Source organism: Dendrobates tinctorius, unplaced genomic scaffold (genome assembly GCF_039654945.1).
Source record: "Dendrobates tinctorius isolate UK_male_01 unplaced genomic scaffold, ASM3965494v1 ptg000007l, whole genome shotgun sequence".
Classification (NCBI taxonomy): Eukaryota; Metazoa; Chordata; class Amphibia; order Anura; family Dendrobatidae; genus Dendrobates; species Dendrobates tinctorius.
In genome coordinates this window covers 19,473,858-19,499,150 of record NW_027361675.1, presented here as the reverse complement: position 1 = coordinate 19,499,150, position 25,293 = coordinate 19,473,858, and the positions used below count along the sequence as shown (strand labels likewise).

General features: G+C 45.5%; 1 long non-coding RNA gene across 1 annotated transcript; it reads right to left on the bottom strand.

The window, feature by feature from the left end:
* Positions 1–1,434: 1,434 nt before the first annotated feature.
* LOC141086324 (uncharacterized) lies at positions 1,435–17,841 on the bottom strand. The gene is made up of 3 exons (XR_012231583.1): positions 17,558–17,841; positions 14,211–14,288; positions 1,435–2,942 (listed from the first exon to the last, which is right to left on the bottom strand). It is a non-coding gene; the product is annotated as an uncharacterized lncRNA (long non-coding RNA).
* Between the last annotated feature and the right edge of the window lie 7,452 nt (positions 17,842–25,293).

Below are 25,293 nucleotides of genomic sequence, written 5' to 3'. Positions count from 1 at the left end.
AGGCCCCTCTTAAAGGGATCCCCGGTATGGAAGTGAGGGCAAATCCACTCTGCGCTTTGGTACTGACCCCAGGCCTCGCTTAACGGGATCTCCGGTATGGAAGTTAGGGTAAATCCCTCAGCGCTCTGTTTCTCACTCCAGGCTTCTATTAAAGGGATTATTGGTATGGAAGTCAGGGTAAATCCACTCAGCGCTCTGGTTCTGACTCCAGGCCTCTCTTAAAGGGATCCCTGGTACTGAAGTTAAGACCGTTCCACTCAGCGCACAGGTTCTGACCCCAGGCTGATGGGATGATGTGGGATATTAGGGGTTGTAGTCCGGTGGCTCTGGCTGACGGGATGATGTGGGATATTAAGGGTAGTAGTCCAGCTTCTCTGATGGGATGATGTGGGATATTAGGGGTAGTAGTCCGGTGGCTCTGGCTGACGGGATGATGTGGGATATTAAGGGTAGTAGTCCAGCTTCTCTGACGGGATGATGTGGGATATTAGGGGTGGAATCCGGTGGCTCTGATGGGATGATGTGGAATATTAGTTGTAGTAGTCCGGCGGCTGTGACGGGATGATGTGGGATATTAGTGGTAGTTGTCCGGTGGCTCTGGCTGAAGGGATGATGTGGGATATTAGGGGTAGTAGTCCGGTGACTCTTGCTGGTGGGATGATGTGGGATATTAGGGGTAGTAGTCCGGTGACTCTTGCTGATGGGATGATGTGGAATATTAGGGGTAGTAGTCTGGTGGCTCTGGCTGACGGGACGATGTGGGATATTAGGGGAAGTAGTCCGGTGGCGCTGGCTGACGGGACGATGTGGGATATTAGGGGTAGTAGTCCGACTGCTCTGATGGGATGATGTTGGATATCAGGGGTAGTAGTCCGGTGGCTCTGACGGGATGATGTGGAATATTAGTGGTAGTCGTCCGGCGGCTGTGAAGGGATGATGTGGGATATTAGGGGTAGTTGTCCGGTGGCTCTGGCTGAAGGGATGATGTGGGATATTAGAAGTAGTAGTCTGGTGGCTCTGGCTGATGGGATGATGTGGGATGTTAGTGGTTGTTGTCCGGTGGCTATGGCTGACGGGATGATGTGGGATATTAGGGGTAGTAATCTGGAGGCTATGGCTGACGGGATGATGTGGGATATTAGTGGTAGTAATCCGGTGGCTCTGGCTGACGGGATGATGTGGGATATTAGGGGTAGTAGTCCGGTGGCTCTGGCTGACAGGACGATGTGGGATATTAGGGGTAGTAGTCTGGTAGCACTGGCTGATGGGATGATGTGAGATATTATAGTGAATGTGGCTATGCGGAGTGGGTGGGGCTCTACACTCAGATATATATATATAGATATAATCATTATAATTTGTTATAACTAACCGTAGTTAGTTGCTATGCCCAGGCAGCGCCGGACTCTTCAGCTAGTATATATACATATATACAGTACAGACCAAAAGTTTGGACACACCTTCTCAATCAAAGAGTTTTCTTTATTTTCATGACTATGAAAATTGTAGATTCACTCTGAAGGCATCAAAACTATGGATTAACACATGTGGAATTATATAATTAACAAAACAGTGTGAAACAACTGAAAATACTGTATGTCTTATATTCTAGGTTCTTCAAAGTAGCCACCTTTTGCTTTGATTACTACTTTGCACACTCTTGGGATTCTCTTGATGAGCTTCAAGAGGTATTCACCGGAAATGGCCTTCCAACAGTCTTGAAGGAGTTCCCAGAGATGCTTAGCTGAAGGGATGATGTGGGATATTAGGGGTAGTAGTCCGGTGACTCTGGCTGACGGGATGATGTGGAATATTAGGGGTAGTAGTCTGGTGGCTCTGGCTGACAGGACGATGTGGGATATTAGGGGTAGTAGTCTGGTAGCACTGGCTGATGGGATGATGTGAGATATTATAGTGAATGTGGCTATGCGGAGTGGGCGGGGCTCTACACTCAGATATATATATATAGATATAATCATTATAATTTGTTATAACTAACCGTAGTTAGTTGCTATGCCCAGGCAGCGCCGGACTCTTCAGCTAGTATATATACATATATACAGTACAGACCAAAAGTTTGGACACACCTTCTCAATCAAAGAGTTTTCTTTATTTTCATGACTATGAAAATTGTAGATTCACTCTGAAGGCATCAAAACTATGGATTAACACATGTGGAATTATATAATTAACAAAACAGTGTGAAACAACTGAAAATACTGTATGTCTTATATTCTAGGTTCTTCAAAGTAGCCACCTTTTGCTTTGATTACTACTTTGCACACTCTTGGGATTCTCTTGATGAGCTTCAAGAGGTATTCACCGGAAATAGTCTTCCAACAGTCTTGAAGGAGTTCCCAGAGATGCTTAGCTGAAGGGATGATGTGCGATATTAGGGGTAGTAGTCCGGTGACTCTGGCTGACGGGATGATGTGGAATATTAGGGGTAGTAGTCTGGTGGCTCTGGCTGACGGGACGATGTGGGATATTAGGGGAAGATATATATATCTTATGTATATAAAATATAAAAAAAAAAATCAGTTTTTGGCTCTCCCTTTTGGTGACATGCACCATTCTACAGCTAGCACATCAAACACAAGAAATGAGTATTTGTGTTTGCTAATAAGTAGGGATAATTTTCAGTCCATTGAGGAAGTTAAGCCATGCTTGAGCCGCAGGAAATAGTGACATTTAGCATTGTGCAGCAAGCATTGAATTGCAACATTCTTCTGCTACACGTCTTGCAGACGTTCGTCTGTGGTCCAGGTCATCATCTTAACAATGATGATGAGATTTTTGTATTTCATATGATTCGCCGCCTAGCAACTGTTAATGGGTGACCGAGATTGCTCTGTCAGGCAGCTGTTACAGACAAGCCTGTTTCTTGCAGTTTCTGTGTGATGAACCCATTTTGATGCAGCTCTTTTTCTCTTCCTTTTAGACTAAAATTAGAATAAAGTAGCCAATTATTAGAAAGAAAGTGAACTGCAAAAATATAATTTGTATATTTCAGAACTGTAGTATCTTTCCTAGTAGTTAAAAAAATCAGCAGGTCTCAGCTCTTTAGTTTGGAGAATCGAAGGCTTAGGGGTGATCTTATTACAATGTATAAATATATGCGGGGACAGTACAAAGACCTTTCTAATGATCTTTTTACTCTTAGATCTATGACGGGGACAAGGGGGCATCCTCTACGTCTGGAGGAAAGAAGGTTTAACCATACTCACAGACGCGGATTATTTACTGTAAGAGCAGTGAGACGATGGAACTCTCTGCCATACGATGTTGTCATGAGTGATTCACTACTAAAATTTAAGAAGGGACTGGATGCCTTTCTTGAAAAGTATAATATTACAGGGTATATACACTAGTTTCCTTAATATTGCGTTGATCTAGGGAGCTAGTCTGATTGCCGTATGTGAAGTCGGGAAGGAATTTTTTTCCCCAATGTGAAGCTTACTGTTTGCCACATGGTTTTTTTTTCCTTCCTCTGGATCAACATGTTAGGGCAGGTTAGGATAGGATATGGTTGAACTAGATGGACTTAAAGTCTCCCTTCAACCTTAATAACTACTGTATGTTACTATGTATCCACTTTGCCCTCTGTACTTTTCTTTTTTGACCACTTGCCCACCTTGGAACAACTATATACATCACAGTAACATGCTAGGTTGATGTAGGATAACATATACATGCTTGGTTCCTCTATACAAGCAAAAGGCAAAGATGCTTACTTGCCCAGGCCTCCAAACAAATGCACATATAAGTGTTTTTTGCACATTTTTTTGAGGGTGCAGTTGGGCCCATTTGGTCTTGTAAACTGTGGTGTCTGTTCACATGGGATGCATTCTCATAGAGCTGAGCATCCCGCCTGATCTAGTAGAAGGGCGTCACTAATAGGCTGTTAACCAGGATACTGTGCATTTCCATTGTGTGAACAGCGCTGCATGCAAGTCTTTTTTGTGCAGTAATATACCAGGCAGCCACCCCCTCCATTGAGATTGGTAGGTTGTGAGTGGTTGCCTCATGGGTATTTCTGCACCTGTGTTGCCACCATCTTAACCACATGGGTCCACTGCATCCTGCATTTGTTTGGAGATCTAGGCAGATAAGCTACATTTGCTTAATTTCACATACAACAAACAGTCAGGTTGCCATTAGTTATTTAGATCAATTAGTATATACTATTACCTATATATAGCCACCTGTTTGCTCCTTTTCTGACACAATCCCTGAAGAACAAAGGGTGAAACGTGCGTTGGGGCGCCACGACCACATGCTATATTATCTCTACAAATATGTCTTTCCTTATCCTTAGATCGTATGTTTTGTCATTAAGACTTCGCTTGATTAATATGAACTACAAGTCCTTTATATCTATTTTTGTAAATAAGGATAGCCTATAGCTATGATATGTTAATATTTTCACTAATTGTAATCATAGAAATATATTTTATGTTGTCCTCCATTGACTTACACTGTTTTGGATGTATTTGTTTTAATTGTTTAATTTTAACAAATTTGATATTTTAAAATTAGCATATTATGTGCAAAATAAATAGGACGCACTTACACGCCATGGCATGCTATCAATGAGGTTAGGCTACTTTCACACATCAGGTTTTCGGCGTCAGGCGTGATCCGGCGTCGTGCCGGAGCGCCGGATCCGGCAAATATTTCGTAAAACCGGATGTGACGGATCCGTTTTTCTGCCGGATCCGTCTTGTTCTTGACAGTCAAAACCGGATCCGTCTCATCCGGTTAATCCGGTTTTTGTTCCGTTTTTCGACGGATTACGCCGGATCCGGTTTTTAAAATCGCCCCTTGTGGCCTTCCGAATGGGATTGGCTACTGAAAAACTATATATAGCGTGTTCCTACAGCCCTTCTTTGACAGGTTGTAGAGGAGAAAGTGCAGGTTGGAGAGAAGAGCAAGTTACGGGCGAAGATGGATGTTGTGATTGGAAATATTTTGAAGAATTTGGCGGATTTTACAGCGGAGGCGAATCGTTTGAGGGTGATTGTTCTGTAGAAGGAGAGAGCGAGACAGCAGCGCATCAGGCATCGTAGACGACGTTTGTGGATCCACCCCATCACAGCCAAGAGAATGACGCGTGGGGTCTATTCTACACTCTGCATGGACCTTAGACGAAACCCGGATACATTTTTTGGATATGTTCGGATGAAAATGGAGAGTTTTGATTACTTGGTGGAGCGCATTGCACACCTCATAAGAAAAGCGGACACCTATTGCCGCTTCTCTGTTTCACCCGCAGAGCGTCTGATGGTGACTTTAAGGTAAGCCACATTTATTGGATGTGCTCGCATCAGAGCACACTTTCACTGCAATCTTGTTGGTGGTAGTTTGTATCTCCAAGTGTTATAGCTGAGTTTTGGTATGTAATGCTGTGATTTAAAACTAATTGATTGTTTTTTAATTCCCCACAGATTTCTTGCAACTGGAGAATCCCTTTCGTCACTGCATTTCCAGTACAGACTCGGGATTTCCACCATATCTGGAATAGTGAAGTACACATGCCGTGCACTGTGGGACTCCTTAGCTGAAGAGTTTTTACCAGGGCCCACAACAGAGAGGTGAATTGAAATTTCAGAAAAGTTTCAACAGATATGTCAGTTTCCGAACTGCTTGGGCGCTGTGGACGGGAAACATATCCGCATTGTAAAGCCAGCCGGATCGGGATCGGAATATTTCAATTATAAGAAATATTTTTCAATTGTCCTCATGGCCATCGCTGACGCGGAATACAAATTTATTGCTGTTGATATTGGGGCCTATGGCCACTCCAATGACTCTCAAGTTTTCAAACTGTCTGCCATGGGGCGTAAACTGTATGGAAACACCTTCCAGTTCCCACCCCCTAGACCGCTGCCGCAAACATCTGGTCCACCTATGCCATTTGTCTGTGTAGGGGATGAAGCCTTCCAGCTGTCAGAACACGTTTTGAAACCGTACTCTAGCAGAGGATTGTCAAGAACAAAACGCATTTTAAATTACCGCCTCACAAGAGCAAGAAGAATGGTTGAATGTACCTTTGGTATTCTGACAGCCAAATGGCGGGTCCTATTGACTGCGATCTACCTCAAGACAGAAACTGTGGACGAGGTGATCAAAGCTTGCGTGGTACTTCACAATTTTGTTATCTGCAAGGAACCCATTTCCATTGAGGACACCTCTGAAGAAACCACCTTGCAAGATTACCATGACATTACCACTAGAAGTTCTGTGACGGTTTCAGTAATGAGGGACAATTTTGCACTATACTTTATGTCACCTCAAGGCAGAGTACACTGGCAGGATGACAGAGTGTGAAAGATTTGTGCCCTTAACCAAACTTGTGTACCTTCTGTACCAACAGTATATACTTTTGCCAACCAAAGTTGGCTATCTTGTCATGGTCTTACTATTTTTACCTTTAGGCCACAGGTGTGTACCTGGCTGTGTTTTATGCAAAGTATTTCACAAAAGTTGTGTACATTGTTAGGAAATCACCAACAATAAACACAACTTTTTAGGTGAAATACTTTGCTTCAAACACAACCAGGAACACAACTGTGGCAAAAAGGTAAAATGTACCCACAGTTGTATACCTGGTTTTGAATACCTTTTTACCTTTGAAATACCCTGTATTTAACCTTTTTTTTAAACATAGTTCGCCGCAGAAAGAAATGACAGACAACCATTGTGAAACGATAATTTAACTTTTATTTAAAATATTTTTTTTTTGTAAAATGTTTTTAATGTGCAAAAAACTTTTTTAATAAAGGTTTTAAAACCAATAGGCATTTTTATTAAAAAACACATTATAAATCTGTGTAGTGTGGGGTGGAAATACTGCTGGAGGGGCTGCGGGACACTTCGACACTGGGAGTGTGGAGAGAGGACTGGGATCGTGGTGGGGAAGGAACAGTTAGAGGTGAAGGTGTGGAAAAAGCTACAGAATGGGTGGACATGTGGGAGGCAGAAGAGGTGGTGGGCGGTGGAGTGGAGGGTTGGGCAGGGACTGTAGGAGCAGATGATGTTGATGGCAAGTTGTATGGGGAAGGAGTTTGGTACGGGGAAGGAGTTTGGTACGGGGCAGGTTGCTGGAAGTGGGGAGATGTCTGGTACTGGGGAGGTTGCTGGAACTGGGGAGGTTGCTGGTACTGGGGAGGTTGCTGGTACTGGGGAGGTTGCTGGTACTCGGGAGGTTGCTGGTACTGGGGAGGTGGCTGGTGCTGGGGAGGTGGCTGGTGCTGGGGAGGTGGATGGTATGTAATAGGAGGGGGAGGATGGAAAGTGGCTGGAGGGGGTGCAGGTGGAGGAACTACTGTGGTGGGAGGAGGAGGTTGGGAGGTAACGTGCTGGAGAGCACCGTGGCATGAATGCATTACATGCATCTGCTGGGTAGGAGAGAGCATTTCCATGCGCTCCACAACAGACCTGAAAAAGGTGTGGTTTGGCGAAGATCTTGCTTCTGAATGCATGGTTTGCAGAAGTGTCTTCACCTCCAAAATGCTGGAGTTGATCTGCTGAAAGCCTGCGGAGATTTGCTCTGACAAGACTTTTAGACAGTTCTGGAAAGATGCATTCAGATGCAAGAACTCTGGCGCATAAGTCTTTTCCTGACCCCTCTGCCGCTGCCGCCCAGTACCCGCAGGTGTACTAGAGGTGGCAGGGGCAGAAGGGTGGGGTAAAGGGAAGGGTGGGGTAAAGGGAAAGCGATCTCCTCACCAGCAGCTTCGAATGTGTGGGAAGGCTGGGAAGGTGCAGATGTACCGGGGCAGTCGAAGTGTCCCTCGGTGCCAGTCTCCTCAGGGATCGCCTCAGAAGGGTCCAATCGTGCAGGCTCCCGAGTGCTGCTCACCATGCTGTGGAATAAAGAGAAAAAAAAACAATTAAGATAGTGACATGGTATGGCCCTGGCTGAAAAAAAAAAGTTACATCTAAACATTTTTTTTCACATGTGGTGTGTAATATTTACCTTCTGGTGACCATTGTTTCCCAGAGGAACGACAGGGCTTGTGCGTGCTTGTACTTGCTCCTGCGTCCTCCAGATCCACACGGGGCCCGCATCTCTTTATTGAACTCCTTGAAACGATCCCTCACAGACCGCCACCGCTTCACAATTCTGTCCCCTGAAACGAGAAAGGAGTGGTTAGTATACAACATCAGTGTTTCCCAAACTCCAGGCCTCATGGTCCCCAGGGGTAATGTTTTCAGGATTTCCATAGTAAATGGAAATCCTGAACACATGATCCGTGGGGACCACGAGGACTGGAGTTCGGGAAACACTGGTTTACATCAAGCAACCGGTACTGTATATACTTACGCTCTTTAATCTGGGCCCGAGCATCGAGGTCCTCCCAGCGGTCCACAAGGAGCGAACAGATTTCCTCCCAGAGTCGTCGGGTAACGATCAGGTCAGCATGGCGGCGGTCAGCCATATTCCATAGCGGCTCCCTTTCTCTGACGAGATCGATGAGGTGGTCCACATCAATCCCTCCATCCTCACCGTCAGAGTCGGGAGCACGCTGTGAAGGCTGTTAAAGAAAAAGACAAAAATAACATAATTAGCCTCCACAAAAGAAATGAAATAAAAAGTGCAAAAAAACAAAGCAAAAATATTTATACTTACACGCTGGTGACCGCCGCGTTGCTGTCGCCGACGACCCTGGGAGGCACTGCGAGGACCTCTTGGCCGAGCACCAGATTGGGAAGACTAGAGAAGAAAACAAAAAATGTTATGTCTTTGGATGTAGGCATTTGTTTGCTGTGTGTGGTCTGCAGAACATTGTTTTCTATGTGTTGTGTGTAGTGTGATGTTGTGTTTCTACGTTTGATGCAAAAAACTTACCAATTGTGAGCCCACTCCAGGTGTCTGTCCACCCCTTCCTTCTTCTTCTGGGAGCTCCTCTTCATCTTGTGATTCCTGTTTTGAAATAAAAGGCAATGAATAAAAACTTACCGTCAAACGCTGACGGTGCGAGGGAGGGCTCCCAGAAGAAGATGTGCTGTCTTCCTGCTGGCCAGACTCCATTCCTGTGGGTGGTGTTACTGCTGCTGCCAGTGCTGCCACTGTTGCTGCTGCTGCATCTCTTGGGCGGCTGTTGAATAAAGAGAAACAAAGGGCCAATGAATATCTTGATATTCCATGGCCCTAGTTTGGAGGAATGGGGGATTTGATAATTACCATCTCTCATCTGCTGCTGGACTCCCCTCCCGTTGTTCAGCATGCTGCTCCATTTGGGGTGGTGATGGTGCTGATGGTGCTGCTGCAGTGGTCTCCTGCCTTCTCATGCACCTGGTTGCTGTCTTGGGTGGCATGTTGGGTGTGGCTGAGGGTCCCACTGTCATGCTTTTATATATGTGTCTTGTGGGCAGAGCTACTGAGCATGCTCAGACCAAAAGAAACGGATCCGGCCACCGGATCCGGCTGTCGCCGGATCCGGCGCATTGCGGTGCTCATAGGCTTTCATTGTGTGAAAAAGCCGGACACGCCGGATCCGGCGTGTCCGGCTTTTTCGCCGGAAACAAAAAACGTTACAGTAGCCGTTTTTTCCAGACGCCGGATTGCGACACATTTCCGGATCCGGCGAAAACCGGATGAAACGCATGGCTATCCGGCTCGATCCGGCTCTAATGCAAGTCAATGGGGGGAAACCGGATCCGGCATTGCATTTCGCCGGATCCGGTTTTTGTCAAAAGCGCCGGATCGCGCCTGACGGCGAAAACCTGATGTGTGAAAGAGGCCTTATTAATGTTTGTCTGAGGAATGCTCTACCATGCTGAATGCCCTTGGGCCTGCAAATCATCAAGTTCCACTGCTGGCCGCTCCCTTTGCAATTGCCAACCAATGATGTCCCAGATGTGCTTGATGGCAGAAAATGTGCTCAATGTGAGTAAAATCTACGTGCTCAAAAATTAGTACTTTAACTGGCAGAAAGATGATTTCCATAAACCGCACAAGCTTTAACTCTTTGGTGATTATGATCTAGCTACATGTACCTGGACATATTAGCTTATATTAAACGAGATATTCAGGACTTTTTTTTAAAAAAATGTGCCAAAGCACTAATAGGCAGGTTGTTGCGACCTACCTTTGCCAGCACCATTCTCCGCTATACAAAGATTGATCACAGACTTCTCCTGACAGCCATCCAGCTGCACTCTATCAACAGATCAGCATGTCCTCTTCCAGGATGCTCTGCTGGCAGGGCCGGACTTCCAACGTCATGCTTATTGACAGCCAGCTCTCCCCAGTTAGGCAGCGGGGATCCAGTTGTCAGTCAGAATGACGTCGGAAGTCCTGCCCTGTCAACAGAGCAGAGTGGAAAATAAACAGCTGCTTTGTTAATATGATGGCAGAAGAAATTGCTGAATTGCCATCAGGAGTGGTCAGTGACCGCTCTGTGCCGACAGAAAAGGGTGCCAAGCACAGCAGGCAGGTGGGTCGCAACTACAGTGGGGAAAATAAGTATTTGATACACTGACGATTTAGCAAATTTTCCAATTTCCCATACAAAGAATGGACAGGTCGGTAATTCTTTTCGCAAATACACTTCAACTGTGAAAGACATTTTATTGCATTTATTGCATTTTATTGCATGAAATAAGTATTGCAGTTCAACCCCAAGAACACTGTCCCAACCATGAAGCATGGTGGGGGAAACAGCATACTTTGGGGGTGCTTTTCTACAAAGGGGAAATTACAACTGCACCTTATTGAAGGGAGGATGATTGGGGTTATGTATTGCGAGATTTTGGCCAACAACCTCCTTCCCTCAGTAAGAGCATTGAAGATGGGTTGTGGTTAGGTCTTCCAGCATGACAATGCCAAAACACTCAGCCAGGGCATCTAAGGAGTGGCTCCTTAAGAAGTATTTCAAAATCCTGGACTGTCTCCAGATCTGAACTCAACAGAAAATCTTTGAAGGAAGATGAAACTTAATGTTGCCCAGCGATAGCTGTTATGAATGGGTCACCGAGGAGGATGGCAGGAACAGGCTAAGCCACCAGAAAACCAAAGAGGTTGGTAACTAAGCGGATTGCAGGCCCTGATCCTATGAACACAACTAGCAGTAGCCGTGGAGCGTTCCTACGATGCCCTAGGTGCTTTGTCACAGCCGGAGAACTAACCAAGCCTGAAGTCAGAAAGGTGAAATCTAAACTGCCCCGGAGCAGATCCCCAATGGAATAGACAGCCCCCAAACATATATTGTCGGTGAGACAAGATGAGACACAAACACAGGCAGAAAACAGACTGAGCAAACGGTGGGGCCCAAGCTGTCTAGACAGGACAGGACAGAAAAGACACTGTCTGCAATCACGCACAAAACCCTAAAAAAATCCAAGACTTCTGATATACAAAATATCTGAGGCCACCCGACCTCACCCCCGCTAGATCAGCACTCTGGTATAAACTGGAAGCAAAGCAACAGATACTAACATAACAGGGAACTGAACAAACTGACACAAGCTGTAACATATAGAGCAGGGCCCAGTGCTGCCCCCAGCAGGGAGTGCGCTGAACCCTAGCAACAAAGCAGAAAGCAAAAAAAGGCACAACCAAATTAGATGCAAAGGATTAGCAAAAGAATCACTTAACTGAACCATGCAGATCAGGCAGGGGACAAAAGAACTCCAAATGCACAAGGAGGAAAATCACCAGCAACCTTCAAGAGCAGCCAGCACAATTATATGCTCCCAGCCAGTAATCCCAGGTTCCCAATTATCGTCGTCAGGTGGGAAACTTCCATCAACCTGGCCAGCTCCACTACTCTCAGTAACCACCAGAGGGAGCAGAGGGAGCTTCGGCTCAGAAATCCGAGCAAGGGAATTCACAACAGACAGCCCTGAAATCTGAAAGATCTGGAGAATATCTGTATTGGGGAGTGTTCTGTCCCCACATGAGGCGAATGGAGGTGTGGTTGCTTAATAGGGGTGGTGAGAGATTCCTACCTTCCATTTCCTCCATGCAGAGCAGACAGGACCAATGCTGTTCAGCATCCAGAGGGATGATGCATACCAAGGATTGTGCAATCCAGACTTGTTTATTTTTAAATCTGGACATACAGCGTACGATGGTTATACAGTAACTTCTCCAAAGTTGAGCCAAGTACAGCAAGTGTATTTGTGACAGCGAGTAACAGCGAGTGGTCGAAAGACTGATGCCTTCCTAAGCCTGGTTCAAGCGTGTCCTCTCACAACAGCAAGAAGACTAAAATTAAATGGCTGCCAGCAGGAAGAAGATGCAAAACAGAAGCCGCGGAGACACCATCACGTGTTTCTCAACGCAGTGATTCTAGAGCACTGCCCCCATCCCTTATGGGAAATATGTAAAACATGCAAAACAGAAGCCGCGGAGACACCATCACGTGTTTCTCAACGCAAGCAATGACCAGCCAGGTCTTTGCCCGGGAAGGAACAACCACGGGAAGGGCAGTCTCCAATGAAGGAAACCACCTATGCCAAAACATGGTATCCATCCACATACAGCTGTTTCGGGGTATTGCCCCTCATCAGTGTGGAGTAGGAAACTGGCTGGTAGGAGCAATGCCTAGTAAAAAGACTATGAAGAGGAGGATGAATGAACTCATGGAGATCAACATCTGACACCACGGAGACACCATCACGTGTTTCTCAACGCAGTGATTCTAGAGCACTGCCCCCATCCCTTATGGGAAATATGTAAAACATGCAAAACAGAAGCCGCGGAGACACCATCACTTGTTTCTCAACGCAAGCAATGACCAGCCAGGTCTTTGCCCGGGAAGGAACAACCACGGGAAGGGCTGGTCATTGCTTGCGTTGAGAAACACGTGATGGTGTCTCCGCGGCTTCTGGTTTGCATGTTTTACATATTTCCCATAAGGGATGGGGGCAGTGCTCTAGAATCACTGCGTTGAGAAACACGTGATGGTCTCTCTGCGGTGTTGGATGTTGATCTCCATGAGTTCATTCATCCTCCTCTTCATAGTCTTTTTACTAGGCATTGCTCCTACCAGCCAGTTTCCTACTCCACACTGATGAGGGGCAATACCCCGAAACAGCTGTATGTGGATGGATACCATGTTTTGGCATAGGTGGTTTCCTTCATTGGAGACTGCCCTTCCCGTGGTTGTTCCTTCCCGGGCAAAGACCTGGCTGGTCATTGCTTGCGTTGAGAAACACATGATGGTGTTTCTGTGGTTTCTGTTTTGCATGTTTTACATATTTCCCATAAGGGATGGGGGCAGTGCTCTAGAATCACTGCGTTGAGAAACACGTGATGGTGTCTCCGCGGTGTCGGATGTTGATCTCCATGAGTTCATTCATCCTCCTCTTCATAGTCTTTTTACTAGGCATTGCTCCTACCAGCCAGTTTCCTACTCCACACTGATGAGGGGCAATACCCCGAAACAGCTGTATGTGGATGGATACCATGTTTTGGCATAGGTGGTTTCCTTCATTGGAGACTGCCCTTCCCGTAGTTGTTCCTTCCCGGGCAAAGACCTGGCTAGTCATTGCTTGCGTTGAGAAACACGTGATGGTGTCTCTGCGGCTTCTGTTTTGCATGTTTTACATATTTCCCATAAGGGATGGGGGCAGTGCTCTAGAATCACTGCGTTGAGAAACACGTGATGGTGTCTCCGCGGTGTCGGATGTTGATCTCCATGAGTTCATTCATCCTCCTCTTCATAGTCTTTTTACTAGGCATTGCTCCTACCAGCCAGTTTCCTACTCCACACTGATGAGGGGCAATACCCCGAAACAGCTTTATGTGGATGGATACCATGTTTTGGCATAGGTGGTTTCCTTCATTGGAGACTGCCCTTCCCGTGGTTGTTCCTTCCCGGGCAAAGACCTGGCTGGTCATTGCTTGCGTTGAGAAACACGTGATGGTGTCTCCGCGGCTTCTGTTTTGCATGTTTTACATATTTCCCATAAGGGATGGGGGCAGTGCTCTAGAATCACTGCGTTGAGAAACACGTGATGGTGTCTCCGCGGTGTCGGATGTTGATCTCCATGAGTTCATTCATCCTCCTCTTTATAGCAGGAAGAAGATGACGTGACCCCTGAACCGGAAGTGGAAGACATGCCCATAAAATTAATGAATTACAGGGTGCTATACAGAGAAGGCCACCAGATGGCAGCAGAGCAGAATGCAAAAATAGATACCATGCACAACATGGAAATGATACAATGCATAGAAACTGAAGAGGATAACTTACATGGAACAGCACACTCCCCGTCTGAAATTCTGTAAGGTATTTCACTATATTAATGTCCTTGAAATAAAGTCCAACAACCTAGAAATGAAAAACAAACAAAAACATGCATGCAATAATAACAACTTCAAATGAGATAAATAAATGTCTTTGAGTCAGCTCCTGAGATAATCCAAAGGAAACTCATCTTCGGTTTGGAGAAGCCGCACTAGACCAAACTATCTCCAACCCAACTGTAATCCAATGGGCAAGTATTAGTGCAGTGTTCTGTTCATCGTTTATCCTACCGGAATGTCCTCGGTCGGTAGTACCAATTGGCCTCTGAAATGTCTTAGGCTCACCTTTCCTAAGGACCTTCAGCTCCACCTTCCGGACCTTACCGTCTTGACTAGGGAAAGTCTTTGTAACGATTCCCATAGGCCAGTCGATCCTTTGAGCTTGTTGTTCCTTCATTAACACGATGTCTCCTTTCAAGTTCGGTTTTCTCTGTTGCTATTTTCTTCTTCCTTGCAGAACCACGAGATACGCTTTTCTCCACCGGTTCCATGAGTAATCAGCGAGGTATTGTACACGTTTCTACTGTTTCTGGTAGGTGTTTGCGTGAGTGAACTCTCCACTGACTGTTAGTAAGTACCCGGTCTTTTGGGTCAGAAGAGTAGCTGGCGTAAGAATGGTCGGCATTTCAGGATCCATTGATACAGGGACAAGGGGTCTTGAGTTGATTATGGCAGAAACTTCAGCCAGAAGAGTAACCAAGGTCTCATGCGTAAGTCTTGAAGAGTTTATGTCCATAAGCACAGAGTTCAAGGTGTTACGTGAGATCCCGATCATCCTTTCTCGGGAACCTCCCATGTGAGAACCATGTGGAGGATTGAAGATCCAGGTGCAACCTCTTTCTGCCAGTTGATCCTGAATTGGCTTGATGTCAATATCCAGCTCTCGACGTGCACGGATAAAGCTGCTTCCGCGGTCGGACCTTAACTGTTTCTCTGATCCTCTGACTGCTAGAAACCACCGAAGAGCGTTAATCAGGCTGGATGTGTCCATAGACTATATAACCTCTATGTGAATGGCACGGACACTCATGCAAGTGAATAGTACGGCCCAACGTTTGCTGTTGGCATGACTGCCTCGAGTTCTGCGTGCAGAGACCATCCATGGCCCAAAGACGTCTAGGCCAACGTAGGTGAAAGACTGATCAGCACTCAGTCTGTTGAAGGGTAGGTCAGCCATTTGCTGATTCACCTGTCTTTCTCTAGTTTTGCAACATTGCACACAGCGATGTATTGATCCCGCTACACGTCTTTTCATACCTATGATCCAAAGTCCTGCAGACCATAGCTTGCCCTCTATGATTTGCCTGCCTTGGTGTTCGAATTTTTCATGAAAGTGCCGAATCAGTAGATCGGTGATGTGATGTTTACTGGGAATGATGCAAGGATGTTGCTCTGAAACCCCTAGCTTGGCTCGATTTAATCGACCACCGACCCTCAGCAAACCGAAGCTGTCCATTACTGGATTCAAATGGGCAATGGGCCTTTTCAGAGGGATCTGCTGTTTGAGGTATAAGCATTCCCATTCAGTACTGAATACACTCTGCTGGACATAATGTATTACAGTCATATGTAAAAGTTTGGGCACCCCTATTAATGTTAACCTTTTTTCTTAATAGCAATTTTGGTTTTTGCAACAGGTATTTCAGTTTCATATATCTAATAACTGATGGACTCAGTTATATTTCTGGATTCATATGAGGTTTATTGTACTAACAGAAAATGTGCAATCTGCATTTAAACAAAATTTGACCAGTGCAAAAATATGGGCACCCTTATCATTTTCTTGATTTGAACACTCCTAACTACTTTTTACTGACTTCCTGAAGCACTAAATTGGTTTTGTAACCTCATTGAGCTTTGAACTTCATAGCCAGGTGTATCAAATCATGAGAAAAGGTATTTAAAGTGGCCACTTGCAAGTAGTTCTCCTATTTGATTCTCCTATGAAAACTGGCATCATGGGCTCCTCAAAACAACTCTCAAATGATCTGAAAACAAAGATTATTCAACATAGCTTTTCAGGGGAAGGATACAAAAAGTTGTCTCAGAGATTTAACCTGTCAGTTTCCACTGTGAGGAACATAGTAAGGAAATGGAAGAACACAAGTACAGTTCTTGTTAAGCCCAGAAGTGGCAGGCCAAGAAAAATATCAGAAAGGCAGAGAAGAAGAATGCTGAGAACAGTCACGGACAATCCACAGACCACCTCCAAAGACCTGCAGCATCATCTTGCTGCAGATGGTGTCACTGTGCATCGGTCAACAATACAGCGCACTTTGCACAAGGAGAAGCTGTATGGGAGAGTGATGCGAAAGAAGCCGTTTCTGCAAGCACGCCACAAACAGAGTCGCCTGAGGTATGCAAAAGCACATTAGAACAAGCCAGTTACATTTTGGAAGAAGGTCCTGTGGACTGATGAAACAAAGATTGAGTTGTTTGGTCATACAAAAAGGCGTTATGCATGCGCTGTATTGTTGACCGATGCACAGTGACACCATCTGCAGCAAGATGATGCTGCAGGTCTTTGGAGGTGGTCTGTGGATTGTCCTTGACTGTTCTCACCATTCTTCTTCTCTGCCTTTCTGATATTTTTCTTGGCCTGCCACTTCTGGGCTTAACAAGAACTGTACCTGTGTTCTTCCATTTCCTTACTATGTTCCTCACAGTGGAAACTGACAGGTTAAGTCTCTGAGACAACTTTTTGTATCCTTCCCCTGAAAAGCTATGTTGAATAATCTTTGTTTTCAGATCATTTGAGAGTTGTTTTGAGGAGCCCATGATGCCACTCTTCATAGGAGAATCAAATAGGAGAACTACTTGCAAGTGGCCACTTTAAATACCTTTTCTCATGATTTGATACACCTGGCTATGAAGTTCAAAGCTCAATGAGGTTACAAAACCAATTTAGTGCTTCAGGAAGTCAGTAAAAAGTAGTTAGGAGTGTTCAAATCAAGAAAATGATAAGGGTGCCCATACTTTTACACCGGTCAAATTTTGTTTAAATGCAGATTGCACATTTTCTGTTAGTACAATAAACCTCATTTGAATCCAGAAATATAACTGAGTCCATCAGTTATTAGATATATGAAACTGAAATAGCTGTTGCAAAAACCAAAATTGTTATAAAGAAAAAAGGTTAACATTAATAGGGGTGCCCAAACTTTCACATATGACTGTATAAGGGACTCATAGTGAGAAATGTCACCAGCAGAGAGTAGTTTATGGCAGACGTGCCAACTGTTACAGTCTTTGTCTCACTGTGAGCTGTGATAAGATCTCGCAATGTGGACTAACCTTATAATAGTCTTGACGAATTTCATCCAATTGGAGAAGTGTTCGAAGCGCTGGTAGCCGAGGCTGGAGTTTGGGTTTGTGTTCGTGGCCAGAGCACTGACCTCGGAGTGGACTTCTGGATCGTCATATGGATCCTGGATGCTGAAGACTTCCTGGACCCGTTCACTTCCCTTCTGTTCCAGCAGAAACTTAGGACCTGAAAGCCAAGAAGAGTTAGCAAAAGAACTTATAAACATAGGTCTAGTGGCATGGTCAGCTGGATTAAGTTCAGATGGGATATAGTGCCACTGTTCAGGCTTGGAAGACCTCCTTATTCTCTCGATGTGGTTACTGACGTACACGTAGAAGTGCCTTGTTTGATTGTAGATGTAACCTAAGACAACCTTACTGTCACTGTAGTATTTTACGTCATCTATCTCGGTGTCCAACTCATGCTGTATAAAGTCTGCAATTTCTACTGCAAGCACGGTCCCACAGAGTTCAAGCCTGGGAATAGTGTGGTCAGGCTTGGGGGCCAACTTAGCAAAGAGCAAACAGATGAACGGCATACTAGGGCACACAAATCACCACATTAACAGATGGAGCTATTCATCTGAAGTATTGCGGTATATATTTCAGTCAAAAAACGGAGGTGCTTGCATGAAAAAAACATGAATATTTCAATGTGAAGCGAAAAAAGAAGAAATATGCAGCACTCACCGATATAGCTGAAAAACTGTGCGTCTTTATTTCACATAAATTCCATCAATAGATGTGTGGACATGCAGGACGTTATAGGAATGCTAGGGGAGGGAGGTGCCGGACAACGGCCGTTTCGCTATTACTCGCTTCTGCGGGTCCAGGTTGGGGGCCAACTTAGCCTTGCCGAAAACGAACCCAACATGATTTTGATTGTCGGATCCCGCTACCTTCAGATAGGCAACTGCTGCAATGGCCTCCGTGGATGCGTCCGAGAACACATGAAGCTCCGTCCTAGTGCTAGCAGCAAGTGAGATTCTGGCGCAGCATCTTAGTATATGGATTTCATCCAAGGCACACAAAGACTGCTCCCATGTTTCCCATTTTGGTTCCTTATCAGGAGGGAGTGGGGCATCCCAGTCCTTGACGGTTTCAGAAAGCTGTCTCAGAAGGGATTTACCTTGTATGGTAATTGGAGCTACGATTCCCATTGGGTCATATAAGCTATTCACCACTGACAGGACACCACGTTTAGTGAATGGTTTGTGTGCACAGTTGATTTGGAAACTGAAGGCGTCGACTGACAGGTACCACCTCAGGCCTAAGCCTCTCTGCACAGGGGGACAGTCTAGTCCCAGGTCTATGGCCTTGAATCCTGGTGCTGGTGTGTTGTCACTTGACTCAAAAGCTTTCATGACAGCCAGGCTGTTTGAAGCTATTTTGTGCAGTCTAAGCTTAGCTCGGTACAGCATACCTTGGGTCCTCTTAAGTAGGTCAATCGCCGCTTCTTCTGTTGGTAGAGATTTTAGTCCATCATCTATGTAGAAGTCTTTCTCTACAAAGTCTCTGGCATCTGTTCCATATTCGAACTCTCCTTCTTGTGCGTTTTTCTGCAGGCCATAGGTTGCCACTGACTAATGAACAGTGGAACATCTGTTCAATGTCGGTGGTGATGGCAATGGGTTCTTTCCTGAACCTCATTAACACTCCTACTAGGTTGTTTGTCCGATTAGGACTCGTGAGGAGGACATTGTTGAGAGATATGCCTTGATTTTTGGCGCTTGAATCAAAGACAACTCTAATTTGCTTAGGTTTCCACGGGTGATATACTCCGAATGAGGGTAGGTACCAGCACTCCTCATTTTCCTTTAAGGGAGGCACTGGCCCTGCATGGTTATTATGGAATATTTGGCCCATAAAGGTGACAATGTGTTCTTTCATCTCCGGTTTGTTGCTAAGTGTCCGCTGGAGAGAGTTAAATCTGGACAAGGCTTGTTCACGATTGTTCGGGAGTCTTACCCTGGTAACTCGGAAAGGTAGGGGAAAAACCCAGTGATTAGTCTCATCCTTAAGGAACTCATTGTCCATTATTCTGACAAATTACTTGTCTTCCATTGACGGGGCTAATTTGTTGTCATCCTTAGTTGTACGAAACACCAATCTTCCCAAGTCGTCTGCATAGGGACAAGGAATGAAGTTAGGCAGCTGTATGGAATCTGGAGGCTTCTCTTTCACCTCGTAGTGAAGAGGGCATGGTTTGCAAAAAGTAGTGAGTCCGTCCTGGCATATGTAGGTCTTAAAGGAATCGACTCCTGTTCGGTCCAAGCATATATTTCCTATGACTACCCACCCCAAATCGAGTCTCTGGGCGTAGGGAGCGTAGTCAGGACCATTACACTGTTGGCAGACCTTATGTATCCTTAAATTGTCTCTGCTGAGCAGAAGTTGGATTTCAGCGTCTGTGTCCATAGGTGGGATAATGCTGGTTAGGTGCCTTAATTGCGGTTGGTGGAATGCAGCTTCTGGAGTAGGAATCTCGTCCCTTTGGTTGGGTATTTGATCGCATTCAATTAGTGTAGGCAGGGGTATTTCTATAAATAGAAAAAATGGGCTAAAAAAGCCCTAGCCAGCTCACCAACCACAGCCACAGCACGGAACCTCGTCTGGACCCAACGATAGTTGATAGTAGACAAAAACATGAGGGGCGTTCCAGCTGTGATAAAGACCCATGTAGGGTCGAAACGCGTAGCTGGTATCTCAGTGCCTCATAGCACATCCATCTACTCTTGAGGAGTAAGCCACTGTACTATTTTTTCAATAAAGCAACAAATTTTATCAGCTGGAACGCCCCTCATGTTTTTGTCTACTAGGGGTATTTCTACGCCTCCGTTGATAGGAGAAGCAATGAAACCTTGTGCCCTTCTGCCGCTAGTCTCTATGCGGTCTGAACAAGTATTCAGAGTATAGGGCGTTGCTGGTCCCTTGATTCTGAAGGCTTCAAGGAACTTAGGCCCAGCTAGGGATCGATTGCTCTGATTGTCAATGATTGCATACATTCTTACTGCCTTCTCTGGATGTCCTTCTGGATAAACTCTGATTAGGCATATCCTGGCACAGCACTTATCACTTTGGCTCTCTCCACATACCTCTGAGCATGAGCAGGAGACAGCCGTGGTGGACTTGGCATTGTTCTGTGAATCCCTGCCATGGCTTGTAGCTGGAATAGAGGTAACTGCGACTGCTGGATCGCTGGTAGCTGAGGTTGGATGCAAGGCTGATGAGTAGAGATGAGCGACTTTGCCTTTTTTAGGGTCGAGTCGGGTTTCATGAAATCCGACTTTCTCAAAAGTCGAGTCGAATGAAATCGGCCGACTATCGGGAAAAGTCGAAGGTCCGACTGAAACACGAAACCCAATGCAAGTCAATGGGGAAGCAAAGTCGGCAGGGAGTGGAAGACAGTAAACAGACCTACATGCCGGACCGCTTTTTTAAAGTGCACAAAATATCTCTCTCTCCCCGGATGCTGCACATGGCATCTTGTTGCCCACAGTGTATGTCCTTGTGATCAGTGGCTGAAAAAAGTCACGTGCAAGCATTCTGGGAAATCCGACTTTGGCGCTCAGGTCGGTGACCGCATGGCCGACCTCACGCTATGGTCGAGTTTCGCCCGGCGAAACCCGACTTTAGCGAAAGTCGGCGACTTTTGAATTTGACCCACCCGTTTTGCTCAACTCTACTGATGAGTGTTTGTCACTATGACACTCTTCACACTTAATGGTAGATTTACAATCCTTGGCAATGTGTTCTAATGAGGCGCAGCACTTGAAACATACTGTATATACTCAAGTATAAGCCGACCCGAGTTTAAGCTGACCCCCTAATTTTGCCACAAAAAACTGGGAAAACTTATTGACTCGAGTATAAGCCTAGGGTGGAAAAGATGCTCCATAGATTATGCCCCCATAAGATGCTCCATAGATTATTTCCCCATATGCTGCCCCATAAGAAGCTCCATAGATTATGCCCCCATATGCTGCCCCCATAAGATGCTCCATAGATTATGTCCCCATATGCTGCCCCCATAAAATTCTCCATAGATTATGCCCCCATATGTTGCCCCCATAAGATGCGCCATAGAGTATTCCCCATATGCTGCCCCCATAAGATGCTCCATAGATTATTCCCCCATATGCTACCCCCATATGATGCTCCATAGATTATTCCCCCTTATGCTGCCCCTATAATATGCTCCATAGATTATTCCCCCATATGCTGCCCCATAAGATGCTCCATAGATTATTCCCCCATATGCTGCCCCCATAAGATGCTCCATAGATTATTCCCCCATATGCTGCCCCATAAGAAGCTTCATAGATTATGCCCCTATATGCTGCCCTCATAAGATGCTCCATAGATTATGGCCCCATGTGCTGCCGCTGCTGCTGCATTTAAAAATAAAAAAAATTACATACCTCTCCGTTGCTGGGGGCCAGGTGCCGGTGTCACTGCTGGCACCTGAGATACTCACCTGTCCTGCGTCCATGGCTGCTTGCTGCTGTCTGGCACGTCATCTGTCAGTGACGTTCAGACTGCAGGGGGCACGGCGTGCACTAACCACGTCACCGCGCCCTCTGCTGTCTGAACGTCACTGACAGATGACATGCCAGACAGCAGCAAGCAGCCATGGACGCAGGACAGGTGAGTATCGCTATACTTACCCGTCCTGTCGCTGTCTCTTCAGCCCCCAGCTTCTCCGCGATCTCCCTTCCTGCCTTCAGCGGTCACGTGGTACCGCTCATTAAAACTCATGGATATGCGCAATTGAAGGAAGGAAGGGAGATCGCAGAGAAGCAGGGGGCTGAAGAGACAGCACCAGGACTGGTAAGTATGACCTGACACCCCCGCCCCCCCTCCCCCTCTGACCCCCTTGTGTATATGACTCGAACATAAGCTGAGAGGGGGACTTTCAGCCCAAAAAAATGGGCTGAAAATCTCGGCTTATATTCGAGTTTATACGGTACCCCAAGTTCGCTGAGGATTTTCTTGCACTTCTGCATGGTTTTGGACCTGAAGCCTCTACTCTTGTTCAATGAGTGTGTTTTTATGTCAATGGGACACTCACGATTGAAAGACTTATCCCTCGACGGAATTGTGTACTGTTTTTTGCAGTTACTGCAGATGGTGGCAGGTTAGTCTTTCTGATGCTTACATTGTTTCTCAAGTCCTTGCGTCTATGTGTGATGCTTTCATACCTTGATGGCGGTGTTGCTAGAGCTGTAGTGTTAGACTCCAGGAAGTCCAGGCTAGGTTCGTTTCTCATTTGGGCCTGTTCGTCGATGAACTTGCAGAACTGAATGAATGGTGGAAAGGTGACGTCATGTGACCTTTTGTACCTGGAGACGCTCACTGCCCACTTCTCTTGTAGACTGTTCCCGGTCTTCATAATGGACAGTATCGGGTTGTATTTGCTCTGTTTCTTGGTCCTTTTCGGCCATTTTGATTTAAGGTGCGCTGTCTCTTTAAGAAACTGAACTTTTGAATTGGGGGCTAGAAATCGCACTGCAGCTTTGTTGATGCCCCCTGATAATATTCCCAAGGTGTTTTGGGAGAATTGAGGGGTTTTTGCAGTCCGACAATCTGCAGTGATGTGGTGTAATATACAGAGAGTCTTTATGCACAATGCGGTCTGAAGTGATGCTGCAGAAGATTTCTTATCAGAGCAGGGCTGCAGTATGTGAGCAGGTAGAGCATGGGCACATGGACTGGGACATAAGGGTGATTTTTGCCGGGCTTCAAGGCAGTCTTTCGACTGTTCTGTCCCCATATGAGGCGAATGGAGGTGTGGTTGATTAATAGGGGTTGTGAGAGATTCCTACCTTCCGTTTCCTCCATGCAGAGAAGACAGGACCAATGCTGTTCAGCGTCCAGAGAGATGATACATACCAGGGATTGTGCAATCCGGACTTGTTTATTTGTAAATCTGGACGTACAGCGTACAATGGTTATACAGTAACTTCTCCAGAGTTGATCCAAGTACAGAAAGTGTATTTGTGACGAGTGATCGAAATACTGATGCCTTCCTAAGCCTGATTCAAGCGTGTCCTCTCACAACAGCAAGCAGACTAAAAATGAAATGGCTGCCAGCAGGAAGAAGAAGACGTGACCCCTGAATCGGAAGTGGAAGGCATGCCCATAAAATTAATGAATTACAGGGTGCTATACAGAGAAGGCTACCAGATGGCAGCAGAGCAGAAAGCAAAAACAGATACCATACACAACATGGAAATGATGCAATACATAGAATCTGAAGAGCATAATTTGCACAGAGCAGCATAGGGAGTGGGCCAGAAGCCCTGCTGTGCTGTGTGCAAACTTGGTATAAAACTACAGAAAACAAAGGTTTCTGTACCAAATATTAAGTTTGCTTTTTTCTGTTGTATCAAATACTTACTGTATTTCATGCAATACAATGCAAAATAATTCTGTAAAAATCATACAATGTACTTTTCTGGATTTTTTTTAACATTCTGTCTCTCACTGTTGAAGTGTCCCTAGAATAAAAATTATAGATCTCTCCACTCCACTGTAGGTGGGAAAACTTGCAAAATCAGCAGTGTATCAAATACTTACTTTCCCCACTGTACCTGCCTGTCAGTGTTTAGGCACAAAATACTTCTAAAATGACTACAGACTGGAATATGTGCTGCTTGCTCAAACTATAGTCTTGGGGCACTGGTTCAGTATTCTTTCATCTGACTGATAGTTCATGAAATTTATCGATAAATGAATGGCACTTGTATGCCTTCTGAAAGCCAACATGAGAAACATTTCATTTTTCCAGCATTGTTATGAGATTAAATTTTTTTAAGATTATAGGAACTGGAGACCATTGGTTAAATATTTTAGTATAGAATATATAGAGCCCATTTCTCTTCTCTTAACTACCCCTATAATGGGTTTTTATTGGTAGGAATGGATGGGCAGCACGGCTCTGGGGTCCTAGGTTCAAAGCCCACCAAGGACAACATCTGCAAGGAGTTTGTAAGTTCTTCTAATATTTGCGTGGGTTTCCTCCCTCACTCCAAATACAAACTGATAGGAAATAGGGACTGTGATGTTAATGTCTGTAAAGTGCTGTGGAATATGATGACGCTGTATAAGTAAGCATAATGAATAAAATAACCAACAAATAAATTATCAGCATAACAAATAGACCAAAACGGCCTCAGTGTCCCACTAGAGGCCTCACTAGTTCAGCAAGAATATTGATGCAGTTTTTATTTCTTTATTGTTATGAGGATTTCAGGAGATAAATGACCCCAATGATGGTGACATCCAGACATCACCTTGTGTGGCATCAGAAGAAAAAGTTTAGGGTTATGCAGGAACGCGGGATGCAGTGACAAGCAGGAGGCAGATCAAGAGTTAACAGGGGTTTATTACAGGGAGTACTCCTCGCAGGGAAAGGATAAAGGAGATATGGGGGTTGAGGTTCAGGAAGAGAATAAATGCTCAACAAAAGGGTAAACTTATCAGTCTGATGTTCCCAGAGGATGAAGGCTTGGAGATCCCGCGGTGGCACCGTACGTGACAGGTGAAGTCTCTGGCCTGGTCCTGGAAGAATGTGATGCACTGTCTCCCGACTGCCGTGATGTATCCTGGCTCTCCTAGGCATAGCTTTGAGGTCCCGGAACGAGGTCTCGGTAGCGAAGGCTTCTTCGGGGCCGCTGTGGAAGGATCCAGTACAGTGGCCAGGGCCGGGGATATACTGGTCGGCT